Source organism: Helianthus annuus, chromosome 8, assembly GCF_002127325.2.
Source record: "Helianthus annuus cultivar XRQ/B chromosome 8, HanXRQr2.0-SUNRISE, whole genome shotgun sequence".
Taxonomy (NCBI): Eukaryota; Viridiplantae; Streptophyta; class Magnoliopsida; order Asterales; family Asteraceae; genus Helianthus; species Helianthus annuus.
Genome location: NC_035440.2, coordinates 57,075,523 through 57,095,057, shown reverse-complemented (window position 1 = coordinate 57,095,057; position 19,535 = coordinate 57,075,523).

Here is a 19,535-nt window from a genome sequence, read left to right as displayed (position 1 = left end):
AGCTTAAGCTAGATCCCCTCACTTTCACACTTAACACAGGCTAACTCTTTTTTGCATGATTTCCAGATGATTGATATAACAGTTTATGTCAGTTTGTTTTCTTGAAACCATTTTTGTCAGCTCGGTTTTATCTTTTCTTAAATTTGCAACCACCGTTTTAAACTCCTTTTCATGGTTTTCATAAAACATGTTAGCCTCTTTGCATTTCGAAAGATCCATTATCAACTTTTGATTGTGGATACATGTCACTTCATACTTGCTTTGCAAATCATCATATTTGCCTTGCAAGTCCGACAATTTATCACCTAAACTAACACATTTAGCACATTTATCAGAAGTTGGTTTATCGACACATACCTGACTTGATGAACTGCCGACATTAGCCATAAAGGCTGAATGAATAGAAGAAGAAGAAGAATAAGCAGCTTTATCCACCAGAATTGATCTTCTGTCATTCCTTGCTGCAGCTTCTCCCAACAATTAATCAACATCTGCGTCGACTGACACACTTGACGTTTCATCCAAATGATCATCGCCTGAAGTTGAGGATTCTTCATCTGAGCTTCTACTGTAACCAGAACTGTCTTCATCTTCAGAAGATTCACCACCACTGGCGGAAGATTCTCCACCACTGGTGTGTTTCAGATCCTTCACCACTTCAGCAAAACAAGCTGATCAACCCTGACCACCAATGCCTAATTGCATTGACCAGTCGCAACCCTCATCCACTTGCACGACAAGAGCTTGATTGTTTGATGGTCCTGCTTGATTGTTTACAGGTACCAAGGTGCGATCGTCATTCCTGGTTTGATTCTGATTTTGTTAGTTGCCTTGACCTCTGAAAGGGTTTTGGTTCCCATGCTGTGCTGGCTTTGTGCATTCCCTCTTGAAGTGACCCCGTTCGCCATAGTTAAAGCACTTAACAGACGGCTTGTCAAACCCATACTTGGTATCTTTCTTGCCTTCCAAGCTGGTTCGACCAGTCTGTTCCATGAAGTCTTTTGCTCGCCTTACAACACTGGCGAAAGCCCATTTGATGTCCATCATATCCATCACTTCTTTATCGATCTGCTGATAATCTTCTTGAGTTAGATTGATGTTTCCAATCTGCCCTGCAATCAACCCATAATACGCGCTCACCAATGTGTTTAGTATCTCCATATGATCTTTAGCTACTTCAACGCTAACTTTGGAGGAATTCGAAGTGTCGAGCCAAACAGTATTTGGATTAGATGGCTGACCGGCAGATGAAGTGCTTCCATAACAAGCTTGTTGTTGAACAGGAAGTGGATTCCCATACAAATCAGTTGCTACGGTAGATGGCCGATAGCTTTGCTGTTCGGGAACTGGATGTAGTGGATTTCCATACAAGTCTGTGGTTGGAGCTGGCTTAACGGGAACTTGTATCGGATTTCCATACAAATCTGTGCATGTGACAAACGCCGTTTGAATTGGAGCATGTGGAGCAGGTCTTGCAGAAGTGCTAGGAGCTCCATAATACATAACAGGATTTTGTTGCACTAGAACCCTTTTCGCCTTTAGGGTTTCTTCCTGATCTTTGTTCTCCAAGAGCTGAACAAAGTCATTGATGTTTGTCGTAGCCAATGTGCCATTGTATTTCAGGATTTCCAAGAAACCATTCCATTGAGGTGGCAGTGCATCGGCAAACTTTGTGACAACCACTGCTGGAGTTGTTACTACCCCATAATTACTCAATTCAGTCAGCAAGTAATAAAATCGACTTGTTATATCTCCCAAAGATTCTTTTTCCATACATGTGAAGCCATCAAACTCCTTCTTGAGTAAATCATGTCGCAATTGGCGTGACTTTTCATTTCCTAGACCTCTTGTCTTCAATGCATCCCATAATCGCTTTGACGTCTTGAAGCTGACAAACTGATGATATATATCCTTGCTCAACGCCTGAGTCAGAATAGCATATGCTTTCTTTTCTAAATCATATGCCTTTTTCTCGTCTTCCGTAAGATCTGCAAATGTCGCGACAGTTGAAGCGGCAACCTCAAGAGCTTGATCGAAATCTGTAGTAAAACATAACCACAATTCCGTGTTTTGCCCAAGGACATACGTATGGAATCTATCTACCCATCCAGGATATTCATTTATGTGCATCAGTTTCGGTGGGCGATTTAGACTTCCGGCCTCGCTTTCGCTTAGAAGTATACTTTGAATACTTTGAGTTTGATTTGAAACAAACGCCCATTGACCTGTCGAAATTGGATTCGCTTGCGAAGATGCGGGTGCGGGAGATTTGGCCCACGATGGCGACAAACCCATGCTTCTATACTTGCTCTCCGTATTAGATGCGGGTGCGGGAGATTCGGCCCATGATGGCGATAAACCCGTGCTTCTATATTTGCTCTCTGTATTTGACGGACTACCCCACCAGTCTGGATTCATTTTAAATATGTAAAAATGAATACCTGCTCAAAACACTCAAATCAAACAGTTAAGATAATTTTTCAAGTCTTCTGTTAAAAAGATCACAAGTGTAAGTGACGAAGTATATGATGTTCGTCCAAGACCAATGTCGACGAAGGATGGAAGTTTGTCCAGGACACTTTTTGACGAAGTTTGGAGTTCGTCGAAGACTCCACTTGACGAAGTTTATGAGTTCGTCGAGGACTCCACTTGACGAAGTTTATGAGTTCGTAAATGACAAGTTCGTTGACAAATGTAACCAGACAGAAAAGATATTTTCGAAACCTAATCTTCTGACACATAAACTTCTTTTTCCAAATAAGTTAAGCCACACCTTATCGAGGAACCTACTTTTCAAATAACCATCATGATTTGTGTACACTATTTTCAAACAATATTTTTATAATAATAACACCTCAATATTTCATCAAACAAAGATCAAACATATATATATTTGAAGAACACTTGTGAACTGGATGAATATCTTGATGAAACTGATGAGTTTTTCGGTGACGGGAAGTTTCCGAACAACAATTTTTACACAAAAGTTTACTCAAAACCAAATTTTAGCATGGATACATGAAATATAACAAGGTTTTGTAAAAACTAATAGCAAAACAAAGAGATTTTCAAGATTTTAACAACAGTTTTTCCAGAAAAAGTATGATCCTTACACTCAAAACACATGAAAAACTCTTAAAAATCCTTAAAATCACAAGAAAACAACTTGGTTTTAACAAGGAATCGAGCCAATGCTCTGATACCAATTGTAGGTCCACCCGGAGGATCGAGTTAAACCTCTATTCCCTGTTTTCCGACGAACCCGAGAGTGCGGAATCCTAACGGGTAAGTTAAACCAAGTTCGAACACGTAAACGACAAACACGAGACTCAACGATTAACACACAATGTATTAATAGTTGAAACGGTTACAATACAATGTTTACAAATACACTCTGTAAACTCTCTCTGGTTCTCTCGTGTCTCACTGTGTTCTCTCTGAAATCTATTCAGACGTCTGTCCTTGTTTCTGTCTCAAGACTGCCTTATATATGCTGAGAGATGACGAACCTTCTGCTGCCGATGAAGGTTAGTGACGAACCTTGGATGTGACGAAGTCTTCAACCTTCGTCACATGTATATCTTCGACGAACCGTGGACCTTCGCCATCAAGGTCTTCATTGCATGTGAAGTATTCGTCATGTATATAACTGACGAACATTCAATCTTCGTTGGAATGAAGCCCAAACAAATATACAGGCCTAACAAGTATTAATTCTACGTATGCATATTCAATCATTTCAACAAATGCATGCATTTGGTCAAACCACATTACATCATCATGACATCATCATGATGTCATGGTGATGTGTCGGCGGGAAACAGTTTGCGGCGCTTCGTGCTTCGCGTGTCGAACTCTGGGGCGCATGACGGAGGAATGTCGTGACATCGGGCTTGAGCCGAACCTAACCGAGTCGAACCGAACCGAGTCGCGTCCACATAAAGTGTACCAACATTAACACTTTCATAGCAAAATTTGTAGCAATCATGCAATATTGGAAACATACTTTTGCTTATATTTTTATTTGAAATATTTACCAATTTACCCTTAAATCAAATTAACCCATATCCTTACGAACGGGATTTATTTCACAATATGACTACCCATTCCCGGGTTTCTTATCTTGCTTATCTCGTGCTCCCATTCCTGATTTGCGCTTCTAATGCAATTACCCATTAGTAATCTAAGTATATAGACTTAGACTACTATAAGAATTATGACATGGCATTTCACATGTCCCTTCTACCCATTACCGGGTTCATTACTTATGACGCTCACGCTTCCATTACCGGTTTTGCGTGTTTAACCAATCACTACCCGTCACCCGGGCTTAACGTTTATGGAATAAGTGCTCCCGTTACCCTGTTTGCACCTACCCTTAATGACCCGTTTGGTTTGCTCTTATGAAATTCATCATTCCAAGTAAACCAATCATATAAATTTTCCAATTTCTACATTACAACAATTCTCAACAACAAAAGTTTAAATAACAATATTAACGAAGCATTTAGCCGCGTACCTTAAAGCTTTCCGTTGAGTCGAGTATCACTTCCGGATTGATCTCCCGGCTTATCCCTCGAGTCGCCTATAGTAAACAACCCGATTATTTATTAAATTATCATTATGATGACCATTTCCATCATATTACAAATGAATCAATTCACGTGTTTCTCATCAACATTTTTCTCATACAATTTCTGTATACTATGTATACTTCTATTTATTCAAGTAAACATCTTTCTAACCATACATTCTTATTAACAAGGATGTACATTTATTACCAATGCTTTAACATCAAAATTTCAGGTTGTTATAAGTTCATATACCCAATTTAACCCTCCTACTTCATGGATTCAATCATATGACAAAACCCACTTACACGTACAAGTGAAAATTACCCTAATACTGAATCGTAGTATTTGTTCTACCTTCATTCATTAAAGGTTTGCCTAGAATCATGTAGGCACTACAACTCTTATCAAAATTTTCGACAATTTCTACTTCAATTGTACATCATGAGGCTCGTCAAAATCACTACATCATCATACACTAAATTTTCAACATACCTTATGATGAGATGATATTGTGGACTCTAATAAATCATGCATGCATTAGAATCACTTCAATTTTAGGTTGAATTTGATGGATCTTGTGGTGATGAACAAGAACTAGGGTTTCGTCTACCCCACACCGCCACCCGCTATGGAGGTGATGGGTGGTGGTGAAGGTGGCACTCGATAGGCTGAGGTAGAATGGCAGTGGTGACGTAGGTGTGAGAGTGAAGATAATGACGGTGGCAACCGAGGCCATGGATTGGAAGTCGGCGGCGGTAACTGCCACTACGGTGATAGGTTCTAATTCCTTTGTAATTGCTATGTCACCTAATGTTCATTACATTCAAACATAGATTCGAAGTCCTTTAATATCCAAATCTTTTTAACAAATTTCATGTTCAACTCCAATATGTTCAAATTCCAATTCCTTTCGCAAATTCCATTTCCAAAAAAAAAAAAAAAAAAAAAAAAGCTGCATCCTAATATTAGAGGAAATGATTTGTAGATATTTGTATTTATTTAATTGATCTATTTCCTTGTAAATCAGTTATTGACTCTCCATAATCATAGGAGAGATTTCTGTATGTTTTGAATATAAATACTAATCTCAATCACCTCACAAAGTATTGAGGTTGATTTTCTACATGGTATCAGCCTAACTTCTCTCCTCAATCGATCTCATTTTCCCCTCCCCTTCATTTTTTCTTCTTCTTCGATCCTCTTATGGCTACCTCCTCAGCCGAACCTGTTGTTCCCTATCTCTCCCCTGTCAAACTCTCCTCCACAAATTATCTTATCTGGCGTAATCATATGACCTTGTTACTAGGACTCCACAAGCTTCGGCCCACATTGATGGTTCTTCTTCACCCGCTGAAACTGTCACCACTGATGGTAAATCTTCGCCCAACCCAAAATTCACATCCTGGACCGCTGCTGATCAGAAGGCTGCTCTTCTCCTTCTCTCTTCTCTCACCGAGGAAGCCGCAACTGAAGTTCTGGGCATCACTAGTGCTCGACAGATCTGGATTGCGCTAGAAAATACCTATAGTAATGCGTCCATTGAACGCGGTCAGTCCTTACGTGACTCTCTTCAACAACTTACCAAAGGTACGGCGTCCGTTACGGAATTTTCACGCAAGTTTAAGCTTCTCTTTGAACAGCTCGCTGCAATCGGTCATCCGGTTGCCGAAACCGATAAGATACACTGGTTTCTTCGTGGCCTTGGTCCCTCTTATGAAGGTTTTTCCATTGTCATTCGTGCCGTCAAACTTGCACCATTGTTTCGTGATTTGGTTTCCCAAGCAGAAAGTCATGATTTGTTCTCTCAATCTCTTCATGGTACTACCACACCTCCGGCTGCGTTTCATGTTCAAACCAAACGTGAATCTTCAACGCCAAGTCGGGGTCGTGGCTCATATCGTGGTGCGTCTTCTCGCGGTCCCTATGTCAAGGGCCGCAATAACAATCGTCGTCCGCCTCACTGTCAGTTGTGCCGTACAAATGGCCACTATGCTTCGGCCTGTCCGGATCTTCGCGCGTTTGCTGCTCAGTCACCAGCCTCGGATGATGCCTTGGCCAAGGCATTTCATGCTCAGTGTCATGTTACACATGATACCCCCGATTGGACTGGTGACACGGGAGCCACTGATCACATGACACCTAATCAAGAGTGTCTCCATCATTCCACCCCTTACAAAGGTAAACATCAGGTTGTTTTCCGGAATGGTAAGCGACTTCCTATAACACACATTGGTTCCTCTAAACTTGGTGATAACATTAACCTCCGCAATGTGCTTGTTGTCCCGAATCTCACCAAAAACTTATTATCAATAAGTAAGCTTACTGCTGATCTTCCGGTTGATGTATTGTTTTCTCAAAAAAAATTTCATATTCAGGATCGGACAACAAAGCAGGTTCTTGCTCGGGGAACATGCGTTGACGGACTCTATGTGCTTCGGAATGAACCACAAGCTCTTGTTGCTAGTGTATCAAATAAAGCCTCTTATGAATTATGGCATGCTCGTTTGGGTCACGTGTCGTTTGATGTTATTTCTATTTTGAATAAAACTGGTTTGTCGCTTACATTTTTGTTACCTAAACCTGATCTTTGTTCTTCCTGTCAACTTGCAAAAGGACAACGGTTACCATTTATTAATAATGACAAATGAGCTTCTTTTCCGTTAGACTTGGTTCATTGTGATTTATGGGGTCCTGCACCCGTTACTTCTACGGATGGTTATAGATATTATGTAGTCTTTATTGATGATTATTCAAGGTTCACATGGTTTTATCCACTCAAAACAAAAACAGGCTTTTATGCGGTTTTATCGGCTTTCATTAAACTTGTGCAAACTTAATGTTCACGAAAAATCAAAACATTTCAAAGTGACGGTGGCAGTGAGTTCATGAACCATACCGTTCGTAAAATCTTTGAAGAAAATGGAACGTTTCACAGATTTTCTTGTCCGCACACGCCTCAACAAAACGGACGGGCCGAAAGAAAACATCGTCATATAGTTGAAATGTAGGTCCCTTTTCTCGGAGGATCGAGAACAAACCTAAACCTTGTTATACTAACCCACTAGCAAGTGCGGAATCCAAGCTAGTAGGCAAACCGAGATGAAGCAAGTAGAGAAACAAACACACAAGATTTCACCGATTAACACCACTGTATTAATACGTATGAAGGTTCCGGTTACAAGCACAATGTTTACAATCAGTTTGCAAACTCTCAAAGTGTGGGTGTGTGTGTTTCGGACAGAATGCTCTCAACTCTCTAACTTTCTGTCTGTGTGCATCTATCTTTCACACTACACTGCATGGGTATATATATACCCAGCACAGGTTGTCTATCCCGAAGGATCCGATAGATGGTCCGAAGGATCATCTATCTAGGACAAGCCTTTCGAAGGATGAGCAGGGACCTCGAAGGATGATCCTTCGAGGTCTAACAGTCGAACCATATCTATCGACCATCTCGAAGGATCAATAGTATCCTTCGAGTCTACCCTTCGAGGCTATCCTTCGAGACAGACTAACATATCAAACATATGTTAACTGTTGGCCAAGTCAAACTAGGAGGATAGTTGACTTGGTCAACTTACAGACTACCAAAGACATCGTTTATATATAGACCGAATACAGACAAAGTACAGACACAAGTGCATCAACAAACTCCCCCTTGGCTGTAGCTTTGTCTTTATCTTCTATAGTTGTAGACTCGTCTCGAACTTCGACGGTCTTTGGTCTTCGAGTTACCAAAACTCTGATGTCCTTTCAAGTCTTCAATGTCGGAGGATCTTCAAAGTCTTCACGTCTTGAAAGCAGAGAGTGTATCAACAAACTACCCGTATCATGTAGGCAGTGTGTTAACAAACTCCCCCTTAACATAAGCTCCCCCTTGAGTTATGCTCGTGAAATACTTTAACTTTATGAAGTGAGATCCTTGTGGTGTTGATGATGGCCAGCGGCAACTCGATCATATTCATCTTTTGAGCGCCTTCTCGTCGTGTCTTCATTCCAAAGCTTGTCATCGACCATGTTCTCCTAGCCTTTAGAATCTGCACATGCAAGAAATCTAAACGCGTAATGAGAACAACTGCTTGGAATATAGTATAAACAAATGACACACGAATGACCATGTCATAATCAAACACTGTCCGACAGTTTGAAAGTTTAATAAATTTGTCAATTTTAGTCTTTAACTTTCAAAACTTGCAAATTTCGACCGTTTATGAAGATTTAGTCAATTCGGTTTTCGTTCAGGTTTCAGGTAACGAAGACTCGAGCTCCAACATCGTACGATCGAAAATAAAGTAGAAAGAAAATCTTTTTGGCTTTTATAAAGTTTATATTAAAACAGATTTTAGGTGTGTTTTAATATTAAGAAAGACAACAATTCAAAATCCTTTGAGTGTTATCAAACGACATCACCGCTAATGTCGTGCTGATATGCACCAAACGACGAAACTGTTTAAAAGAAAGACAATAAAAGTTAAGCAGTAAATAAATATATACAGACATTCTTTTTGCGAGTTTCGAGGGTAAGAGAATCATATCAGTGTACGGTCATGCCAAAACACTCTTGTTGTTCAGTTAGTTAACATTAAGATAAGCATCCTATAACAATTATCGGTATTGTTGTCCACTTGAGCTCAACTTATCAGATGTAATCATGGCGAGGGGATACATTAAGGTATGATTTATACTTACCGACCGGTGTTCATCCACATCACGACACATTCCCGTATCAAGGTATGCACGAGAGTTCATCTTACCGGTGAGTATACCGATTATCATCTGTTTGACCGTATAAATTGTGAGATACTCACTTATTTTGATTTGAAAACAAGTCCTATGTGATATAATCACTTATTGATGAGGAACTTGATTTTCGTATGCATGAGGGCACAGGTGCAAGTCCGTGAACAGGTCAGTACTTCCGTACAGCAGAGAGACGAACTTGACACCCGGATAACTGTGATATTTTATCACTTATTTGATTTGGACATGTGATTGTTTATCACTTATTGAGGTCGAATGCAGTATGTAATATGTACACGTATGTATAGTATCATGGAAGATCTAGACTTGCGTCCCCGTTATTTTTCGGTAAAAGATACAACCATGATACCCAGATGATAAGCAGCATAAAGACCGAATATCTCAGAACCTCGGCAATCTATCAAACGAAATTTCGGTACTAAGACCATATGCCAATGAATGGTTCCCACCTGGTCTTCAGTCGATTAAGATTTATATCACCCTGCACACTTTAAAATGATTGTGAGCCTACCGATACATCTTATATAGAGCTGCTTATCGTTTTTCATTTAAGGTTTAAAGAGGTTTGGATAGACCACTGATGTACTATCATTTTCTCTTTTGCTCTCCAGGAAACTCATTTTTGTTTTTCTATTGTTTTTGTGTTTTTGAAATTTTTCGATGTTTTTGGATTTTCAGATTTTTGGATTTACTCCCCCTAAAATCAATAAACTAAGATAAATTTAAAAACACACAAAGATATTTACAAAAATGATTTTCCGATGTTGGTTTACTCTTGCTTGACCTTAATGCCGTTTACCAATAATAAAAAGTCAAATCTAGATTTGTCAAAAGCTTTGGTAAATAGGTCGGCACGTTGGTCATCGGTGTGGACCTTAACAACATCGATTAGCCTTTTCTCAAAGCAATCACGTATGAAGTGATATTTGATTTCGATGTGTTTGGTCTTTGAATGCTGCACAGGATTTTTAGTGATATCTAAAGCAGCAGAATTATCAACGTAAATAGGAGTAGTTAGGAATTCAAAACCGTAGTCCCGCAATTGTTGTTGGATCCAAAGAACTTGTGAGCAACAACTTGAGGCAGCAATGTATTCAGCTTCGCATGTTGATGTAGCGACACACGTCTGCTTCTTGCACTGCCAGGTGACTAGGCGATTTCCTAAAAACTGACATCCAGCCGTTGTGGATTTGCCGTCGATTTTACATCCGCCAAAATCAGAATCACTGAATGCGACCAAGTCAAAGTTATTATCCCTAGGATACCACAGACCGGTGTCGGGGTAAGCCTTCAAATAACGAAAAATCCTTTTGACAGCTGCAAGATGTGAGGCCTTCGGGTTAACTTGATATCTGGCAAGTAGGCATGTTGGGTACATTATATCTGGCCTTGATGCTGTGAGGTACATAAGGGATCCGATCATCGCGCGATAGTATGAAGGGCTAACAGGTTCACCCTTCAAGTCAGGAGTTATTCCGTGATTAGTTGGCAGTGGGGTACCAATGGGCGTTGCATCGGACATCTGGAACCGGCTCAAGATGTCTCCAACATATTTAGTCTGATGGATGAATATCCCAGACTCCGTTTGTTGCACTTGTAGGCCCAAGAAGAAATTCATTTCCCCCATAGCACTCATCTCGAACTTATCCTGCATGATGCGCTCGAAATTCCTACACAAAACATCATTAGTAGAACCAAAAATAATATCATCAACATATACCTGTACCAGAAGAAGATCTCCATCTTGTTCTTTGATGAAGAGAGTACAATCGATAAGACCTCTTCGAAAACCGTTCTCCAGCAGATATGTAGATAAGGTTGCATACCAAGCTCGTGGAGCTTGATGAAGACCATAGAGAGCTTTGTTGAGCAACCAAACCCGATCGGGATGGACAGGATCTTCAAAACCTGGAGGCTGTTCGACATATACCTCTTCTTCAACCACACCATGTAAAAATGCACTTTTGACGTCCATCTGGTAAACCTTGAATCCTTTGAATGAGGCGTAAGCCAGAAAGATCCGAATAGCTTCCAGACGTGCAACTGGTGCATAGACTTCGTTGTAGTCGATCCCCTCTATCTGACGAAAACCTTGAACGACTAAACGAGCTTTGTTTCGAATAACCACTCCACGGTCGTCTTTCTTGCATTTGAAGACCCATCGAGTGCCAATCTTCTTGTAGTTCTCAGGCTTTTCAACAAGCTTCCAAACACCAAGCTTGTGAAATTGCTGTAATTCTTCCTGCATGGCTTCAACCCAAGCACTGTCTTTCAATGCTTCTTTCCACGACTTTGGTTCTTCTTGTGACACGTAACACGCGAAGGACCAGTCATTTTGTTGACCAGATTCTCTTATAGCTGAATACAAACCAGCATTTCGGTTGTTTCTCAGCTGATTACGCGTCTGCACACCGCGATGGACATCTCCTATTATGTTCTGCTGGGGATGGGTATCGTGAATCCTCATTTCAGGATTATCTGGCACACGAGCATTGATACCCAAGTTATTCAGATTAAGATCAACAACCAGCTCCACACCTGGAATGTGGGTAGAGGTGGATGCATTCCCTTCAGCAGTGTCTACATTCTGCGTATGAGGTGTATCTACAGAAGCACCTTGAACAGGAGCAGCTGGAGCTGAAGATCCTTCAGCTGCATCATGATATTCATCATCTTCAGAAGAGTCATTATAATCAGCAGCATCTTCATAAACCTCATTTTGAACCATATTGTTGACTGACGAAGAAGCTTGAGGGTCAACAACAATAGGTCTAACCAATGGCAAGACAGCAGCGTTGTCACTTTCCAACAACATTCGAGCCGCTGCTGATTCTTCGTCAAAGGTTGGCAGATTGAAGGAGTCAAATAGCCCATCATAATCGAACATCCACGGATCACCCGGAGCCCTAACAGGACTCGTGTACCTTTGAACCCTAACTTCGCTCCATAGCTCAATCTTTTTGGTAGCTAGATTCCAAACACGAAAATTCGGAGTAGCGTATCCAAGGAAGAAACCCTCGATAGCTCTTGCACCAAACTTTCCATCCGGCTCAATCATAGTACAAGGAGCCCCAAATGGTTCAAGGTAAGAAAGATCCGGTTTCCTTCTCTGAAGGAGTTCGAAACAAGTCTTGCCATGTCTCTTTACTGTAAGAACTCTGTTCAACGTGTAGCATGCAGCCGATACAGCCTCTCCCCAGAATTGAATAGGGAGTTCCGACTCTACTAACATTGTTCTTGCAGTTTCTATAATCGTTCGATTCTTCCTCTCAGCGACACCATTTTGTTGTGGAGTATAACGAGAACTGTACTCATGAAGAATGCCTTTAGAAGTACAAAACTCATCCATAACTTGATTCTTGAATGCGGTTCCATTGTCGCTTCGGATCCTTTTTACTTTCAACGTATAGAGATTCTCCAACATTGTAAGAAGATCCTTGAGGATGCCAGGAGTTTCACTCTTGTGTGCCATAAAAGATACCCAAGAAAATCTAGAGTAGTCATCAGTAACTACTAAACAATAGGCATCACCAAACGTTGTCTTGTGCTTCATAGGTCCAAAAAGGTCCATATGAAGACGCTCGAGAGGCATGCTGACAGTGTTGATTTTCTTCAAAGGGTGAGACTTCTTTGTTTGCTTCCCCTTTTGGCACGAGACACAGATATCTTGTAGATGAAAACTTCTCACAGGCACACCATTCACAAGATTATTTTTCACCAAATGGTTCATCTTTCTCAAGTGAATGTGTCCCATTCTTCTGTGCCAAGATATAGACTCCTTTTCTGTGGCTTTTGAGACAAAGCAAGTGACTTGTGCAGATGTAGTAATCGCTTGGCTCATGTCGAGAATATAAAGATCATTAATTCTCGGAGCCGATAAGAGAATCCATTCTTGTGGAATTTTGAATCCAGGTTTCAGCACATAGCAGCCAGCGTCATCAAAAATTACTGAGAACTTTTTATCGCAGATTTGCGACACACTCAGAAGATTGTGATCAATTTGCTTCACATAATTGATCTTATCAAAGCACACGATACCATTGGAGATACTTCCTTCTCCAGTGATGTACCCACCTTTATCACCTGCAAAAGCAACATACCCTCCTCTAATATTTCTCACGTCGTATAGGAGCCGTAAGTCGCCAGTCATGTGCCTGGATGCCCCACTATCAACAATCCAATGACTATTAATAGTTCCTCCTAGAACATCATGCACATGTCAAGTAAAACATCAGTTGAGAATGGGGACCCAAGCCTTAGTGGTCTTGGGTCGTCCCTGAGCATCACGAAACGTGATATCAATCTCTTGATGGTTTTTCAAAACAACTGCTCCCCCTGAATTGTCACCCTTTTTAGGTAACCAAGGTTGTTTTTGCCTACCAGATTTTGAAGATTCTGGTTTTGCAGGTTGTGACATACTTGGTTCCTTTTGAACTGTTTTAACTTCAGTTTTTAAGACTTTTTCAACAGTTTTCATGTTTTTACGTCGTTGTTTGGTTTCTTGTTCTTTTACGGTTCGTTTATCATTTTTAGGTGAAACCGAACGACGTTGGGGTGAGTTGTTTCAGGTGGAACTTTCTCAACAAATTTCTGCTTTGGAATACTTGGGCAATTTCTGATGATGTGCCCAATTGTTCCACACTTAAAACATTTTCTCCTTTCAACAAGCTTAGGAGATCTTGACTGACCACAAGATGTCGAGGTCGTGGACCCAGAGGTACTAGCCTTTTCATCACACCCGTTTGTGTGTTGAGTGTAATTGTTATCACTGTTTCGTTTTAAGATTGTGACTTGTTTTACAAAATCTGTATTAGATTTGTTTTCAAAAGTTTCAATCTTATCAGTACCCTTGGATGACACAAACTTGACATCCTTTTCTTTCTTTTGAACTCGAGCTCTTGTTGTTTCAGGCTTTTGAGCTCGATTGATTGGTTGTTTACCTTTAGAAGCACTAGGTTGTAGAGTGGTTGGAGATTTCTGATTCCTAAACTGTTTTCTAATTTCAGATTTAGGAATTGGATCACATTGTGTTACCACAATTCCTGGTAGAGTTTTTCCCAAAAATTTGTTTGTATTGTCTTCAAAGACTTTATCAATCAAAGATTTATTTACATTTTTAATTGGAAAAACGTGATCTGAATAGATTTTACTATCTCCAACCAAGGTATACAACACATTACTGCTTTTAACAGTAGACACCGCCTTCTTTTCAACCTTGACAGGATCTATCACTTGTTTCTCGACTGATGAAACGGCAGGAGTGTCAGGATCACACAGGATGAGATTCTCAATGGGAATGACAACTCCTTTCATCTTGTTAAGTGAGTTATCCTGTTCACTCACATCCACTTCTGATTCATCATCCGATGTTTCATAGTCCTCGATAATTGGAGGACTTTGCTTCATGGATGGTGAAGTTTCTTGTTCCTTAGAGGCTGTGTTTGAAGAATTGTCCGGTTTGAACCCAAGGCCAGTAGTGAACTCCTCAACATCAAGAGGCACACTGGGTTCATACCGAGGCATTTCTTCCTCATCAGGCATCTTGGTATAGTTGTTCATCAAAGGGGGCGGACATTTGTTATACCCTATGCCTTTCTGATTTCCTTTTAGTTGTTGAACATCGATGATGTGATCAAGCACAAATTTGGAGTTAGAATAACTGTCCAATTTCTGTTTGATCGCATCATGTTCGCATTGGGCAATGGCTAATTGCTTTTTAGTTTCTTCCACAATGTTAATATATTCATTTATACTCACTTGCTTGTGGTAAACTACTTTGTTAACCTCGGATACATTTTTCTTTAAAGTTTCTATTACAGATTTAAATTCTTTTTCATTCCGGGTTAAAGCCATGTTTGCCTCTTTGCATTTCGATAGTTCAATAACCAAATTCTGGTTATGACTATGAAGCTTTTCTGATTCAAGCTTCATCTCTGCACATGAGCTACAAATACTAGGGGCAGGAGGTTCAGAATTTACCTTACTAGTAGAGGCTGAACCATTTGCCATAAAGGCAGTTTGAAAAGAAAAAGCTCCATCTTCAGAAAATAGCTTTTCCATTTCCGTTGATGTAGCAGCAGCCTTCCTAATCAGAATTGATTTCTGACATTTAAGCTCATCAGCTTCATTCAGAAGATCCTGAATATCTTCACCTTCTTCCTCATCAGGCTCTGAGTGATTATCCCCAGAAACAGAGCCTTCTTCATCTGAACTTCCAGAATAACCAGAACTGTCATCACTCCCAGAAGATTCTTCTTTATGAACCTGCTCGATGACTTTAGCATACAAAGCAGTTCCGCTTCCCTGATCACCTTCACCAAACTGCACTGACCAGTCACATCCTTCATCAGCTTGAACAGCCAAAGCCCGATTGTGATTGGTAGTTCCAGGCTGTCCCTGATTGTTATTCACTGCCACCATCCTCCGTTCACGGTTTTCTTGTTGGGCATTCACATTCGTCTGGTTTCTAAAAGGGTTGTGATTGCCGTGTTTTGTTGGTCGAGTGCACTCACGTTTAAAGTGCCCTTTCTCGCCACAGTTAAAGCACGTGACGGCATTAATATCAAACCCATACTTCGTGTTTTTCTTTCCTTCCAACGAAGTTCTTCCAGTTCGTGCCATGAAATCTTTTGCCCTTCTGACCGCACTAGCAAAAGCCCATTTAATATCCATCAACTCCATTTCTTCCTTGTCGATCTGATCATAATCTTCATTGGTCATGTTGATGTTTCCAAGCTGACCTGCTACCAAACCACAGTAAGCACTGACCATGGTGTTGATAATTTCCATATGTTCCTTAGCAACTTCAATGCTAAGGTGTGAAAGATTTGAGTTGTCGACTCGGATCGTGTGATGATTTTGGGGTTGAGGTTGAGGATTGCTTGTATAGTGAGCTTGCTGTTGTTGTTGTTGAGGTTGTGGTTGTGGCTGTGTTGGAACAGGAATGTAAGACCTCGGATCGAATTGAGGTTGTGGTGGAGCAGCTGTTGACTGAGGAAACGGAAAGGAACTTGAACTTGTATTGGACACAAATGCAGTCTGCAGCTTAGGTTGCTGTTGCTGAGCTGCAGCGGATCTTGCCAAAGCATCGAATCCTGGAAGATACATTTCTGTATTCTGAGGAGCTGGAGCACGCCTTGCTTTCCTAATTTCTTCATCATTTTTATGTTCCAGCTTCTGAATAAACTCATAGATGTTAATCGTTTCTAGAGCTTTAGTATGCTTCAACAGCTCAATAAACGAACTCCATTTTGGGGGTAGGGCGTCAGCAAACCTATTCACCATGTCTTGTTGAGTAGCGACAACTCCATAAGCACACATCTCACTAATCAAATGATAGAAACGTGTGGTCATATCATTCAGAGTCTCGTTTTCCAAAAACTGAAAGGATTCAAACTCTTTCTTCAACAAATCATGCCGAGATTTTCGAGCAGCTGCATTGCCTTCTCCTCTAGCAACTAAGGCATCCCACAATGCTTTCGTGGTCTTGCAATATGAAAACTGATGGTAGATGTCTTTGTTGAGTGCTTGAGTAAGTGTGGCAAAGGCCTTTTTCTCCAATTCATAAGCCTTCTTGTCATTTTCAAGCATGTTGGCGTAACCTTCTGAAGTGGATGCTCTACTTTCAAGACTTTCATTGAATGCATTGACAAAACACATCCAAAGGTCGGTGCTTTGTCCTTGAACATATGTGTGAAAGCGGTTTTTCCAAGACGGAAAGTCGTTCATGTGGTTCAGCTTTGGTGGACGATTGTTACTGCCTGTTTCACTCTCACTAATCAGAAGATTCTGAAGACTTTGACTTTGATTGGATACCAAAGCCCATTGACATGAACTTATTGACTGTTGTTGTTTAGGTATGGCACTCGTCATATATTCAGCCATCGACATCTGTTTCAGATCTGGTTGTGGATCCGTACTCCAATCCCAAGGGCTAGTACAACTCATTTTGATCAAATATAAATACCAAACCTACACACCACAAACTGTTAAGTGCAAAAACAGATATGAATCGAAAGATACAACCTGTTCGAAAGAACAATACTTGTTCGAATGATCAACAGGGTTCGAAAGATCCTTGTTGAGTTTCGAACAAAGACTTCGAAGGATTGACTTCGAAAGATTGTCTATACGAAGGATCCTTATCTTTCGAAAGATGATTTCGAAAGATTCTCCTTATGTTTCGAACACAGGTCTCGAAAGATGATACTTGTTCGAAGAATCAACAGTGTTCGAAGGATCACTGTTGATGGCTCGAACAATAACCTCGAAAGATAACCTTGAAAGATTCACCCAACACGAAGGATCCTTATCTTTCGTAATGAACAGTAACTCGAAGGATGTATCTATCGAAAAGATTCCTTGACTCGAAGGATAACACACTGACTTCGAAAGATGTTCGAAGGATGGTTATCTTTCGAATCTCCTTGATCGAAGGATGATCCTTCGAGCTCGAAAGTTATCTTTCGATGGTCTGACACACTGACGAAAGTACTGATGGGTTGGTGAGAAAAGTGACAGGTTGGTGTACCAACTTTCGGCAGAAAGGATGTTCTGCCACCAACTTTTCCACCAACTATTTGACTTTCAAAAAGTTTACCCAAAATGGCAACCTTATCAACAAGATCTGGTCACCGGAAACACACCGGAGATATGGCCGGAAAAATCAAAGTCACTTAAAAACAAGTTTTCAAGTTACCCAACCCAACCTTGAACACTCCCGAAGGTTTAGAAGCCGTTTTTCAGTTTAAACAAGCAAGAAAAACCACCAAAACGGGTGCTAAACCTAGTGTCCAAACACACCAAGAACTCGAACAACCCGGTTTTAAACAAGGTAAAGAGCCAAGCTCTGATACCACTTGTAGGTCCCTTTTCTCGGAGGATCGAGAACAAACCTAAACCTTGTTATACTAACCCACTAGCAAGTGCGGAATCCAAGCTAGTAGGCAAACCGAGATGAAGCAAGTAGAGAAACAAACACACAAGATTTCACCGATTAACACCACTGTATTAATACGTATGAAGGTTCCGGTTGCAAGCACAATGTTTACAATCAGTTTGCAAACTCTCAAAGTGTGGGTGTGTGTGTTTCGGACAGAATGCTCTCAACTCTCTAACTTTCTGTCTGTGTGCATCTATCTTTCACACTACACTGCATGGGTATATATATACCCAGCACAGGTTGTCTATCCCGAAGGATCCGATAGATGGTCCGAAGGATCATCTATCTAGGACAAGCCTTTCGAAGGATGAGCAGGGACCTCGAAGGATGATCCTTCGAGGTCTAACAGTCGAACCATATCTATCGACCATCTCGAAGGATCAATAGTATCCTTCGAGTCTACCCTTCGAGGCTATCCTTCGAGACAGACTAACATATCAAACATATGTTAACTGTTGGCCAAGTCAAACTAGGAGGATAGTTGACTTGGTCAACTTACAGACTACCAAAGACATCGTTTATATATAGACCGAATACAGACAAAGTACAGACACAAGTGCATCAACAAAACAGGTCTCGCTATGTTGTTTAATGCTCACGTGCCTGCTTCTTTCTGGGTTGATGCTTTCACTTCGGCCACTTATGTTATCAACCGTGTGCTAACACCTCTTCTAGAGAACAAGTCACCATTTCAGATTCTCTTCGATCAGGTTCCAAATTACTCCAATTTTCGAGTTTATGGGTGTCGGGTTTTTCCTTACCTCCGTGACTATGCTAAACATAAGCTCGAGCCACGAAGTCTTCCGTGCATTTTTCTTGGCTACAGTACTTCTTACAAGAGTTTCGCTGTTTGGATCCTTCTACAAATCGGGTTTTTGAATCCCGTCATGCTCGCTTCAATGAGTCGTCATTCCCATTTCAAGATACAAATGATTCTAAGGAGTTACATAACTTTCTTCTAACAACTTTCTATGAAGATACACCCACTGCTCCTCATAATCCAAGCCCATCATCTTCTGACCCAGCATCATCCGTAAGCCCAGACAACCTTTGCCCAGTTTGCACTACATCACTTCATCACTCTCTAGCCCAAACCACTGCCCAACCTGCAGCCCAATCCACTGCTGCAACCACTGCCGGACCCACTGTTCGCACCAATGCCCAAACCACTGTTCCTCCTGTGGCCCAATCCGCTGCTGATTCAAATGTCCAAACCACTACTGAGCCGAATGTCCAAACCGCTGCTGAGCTCAATG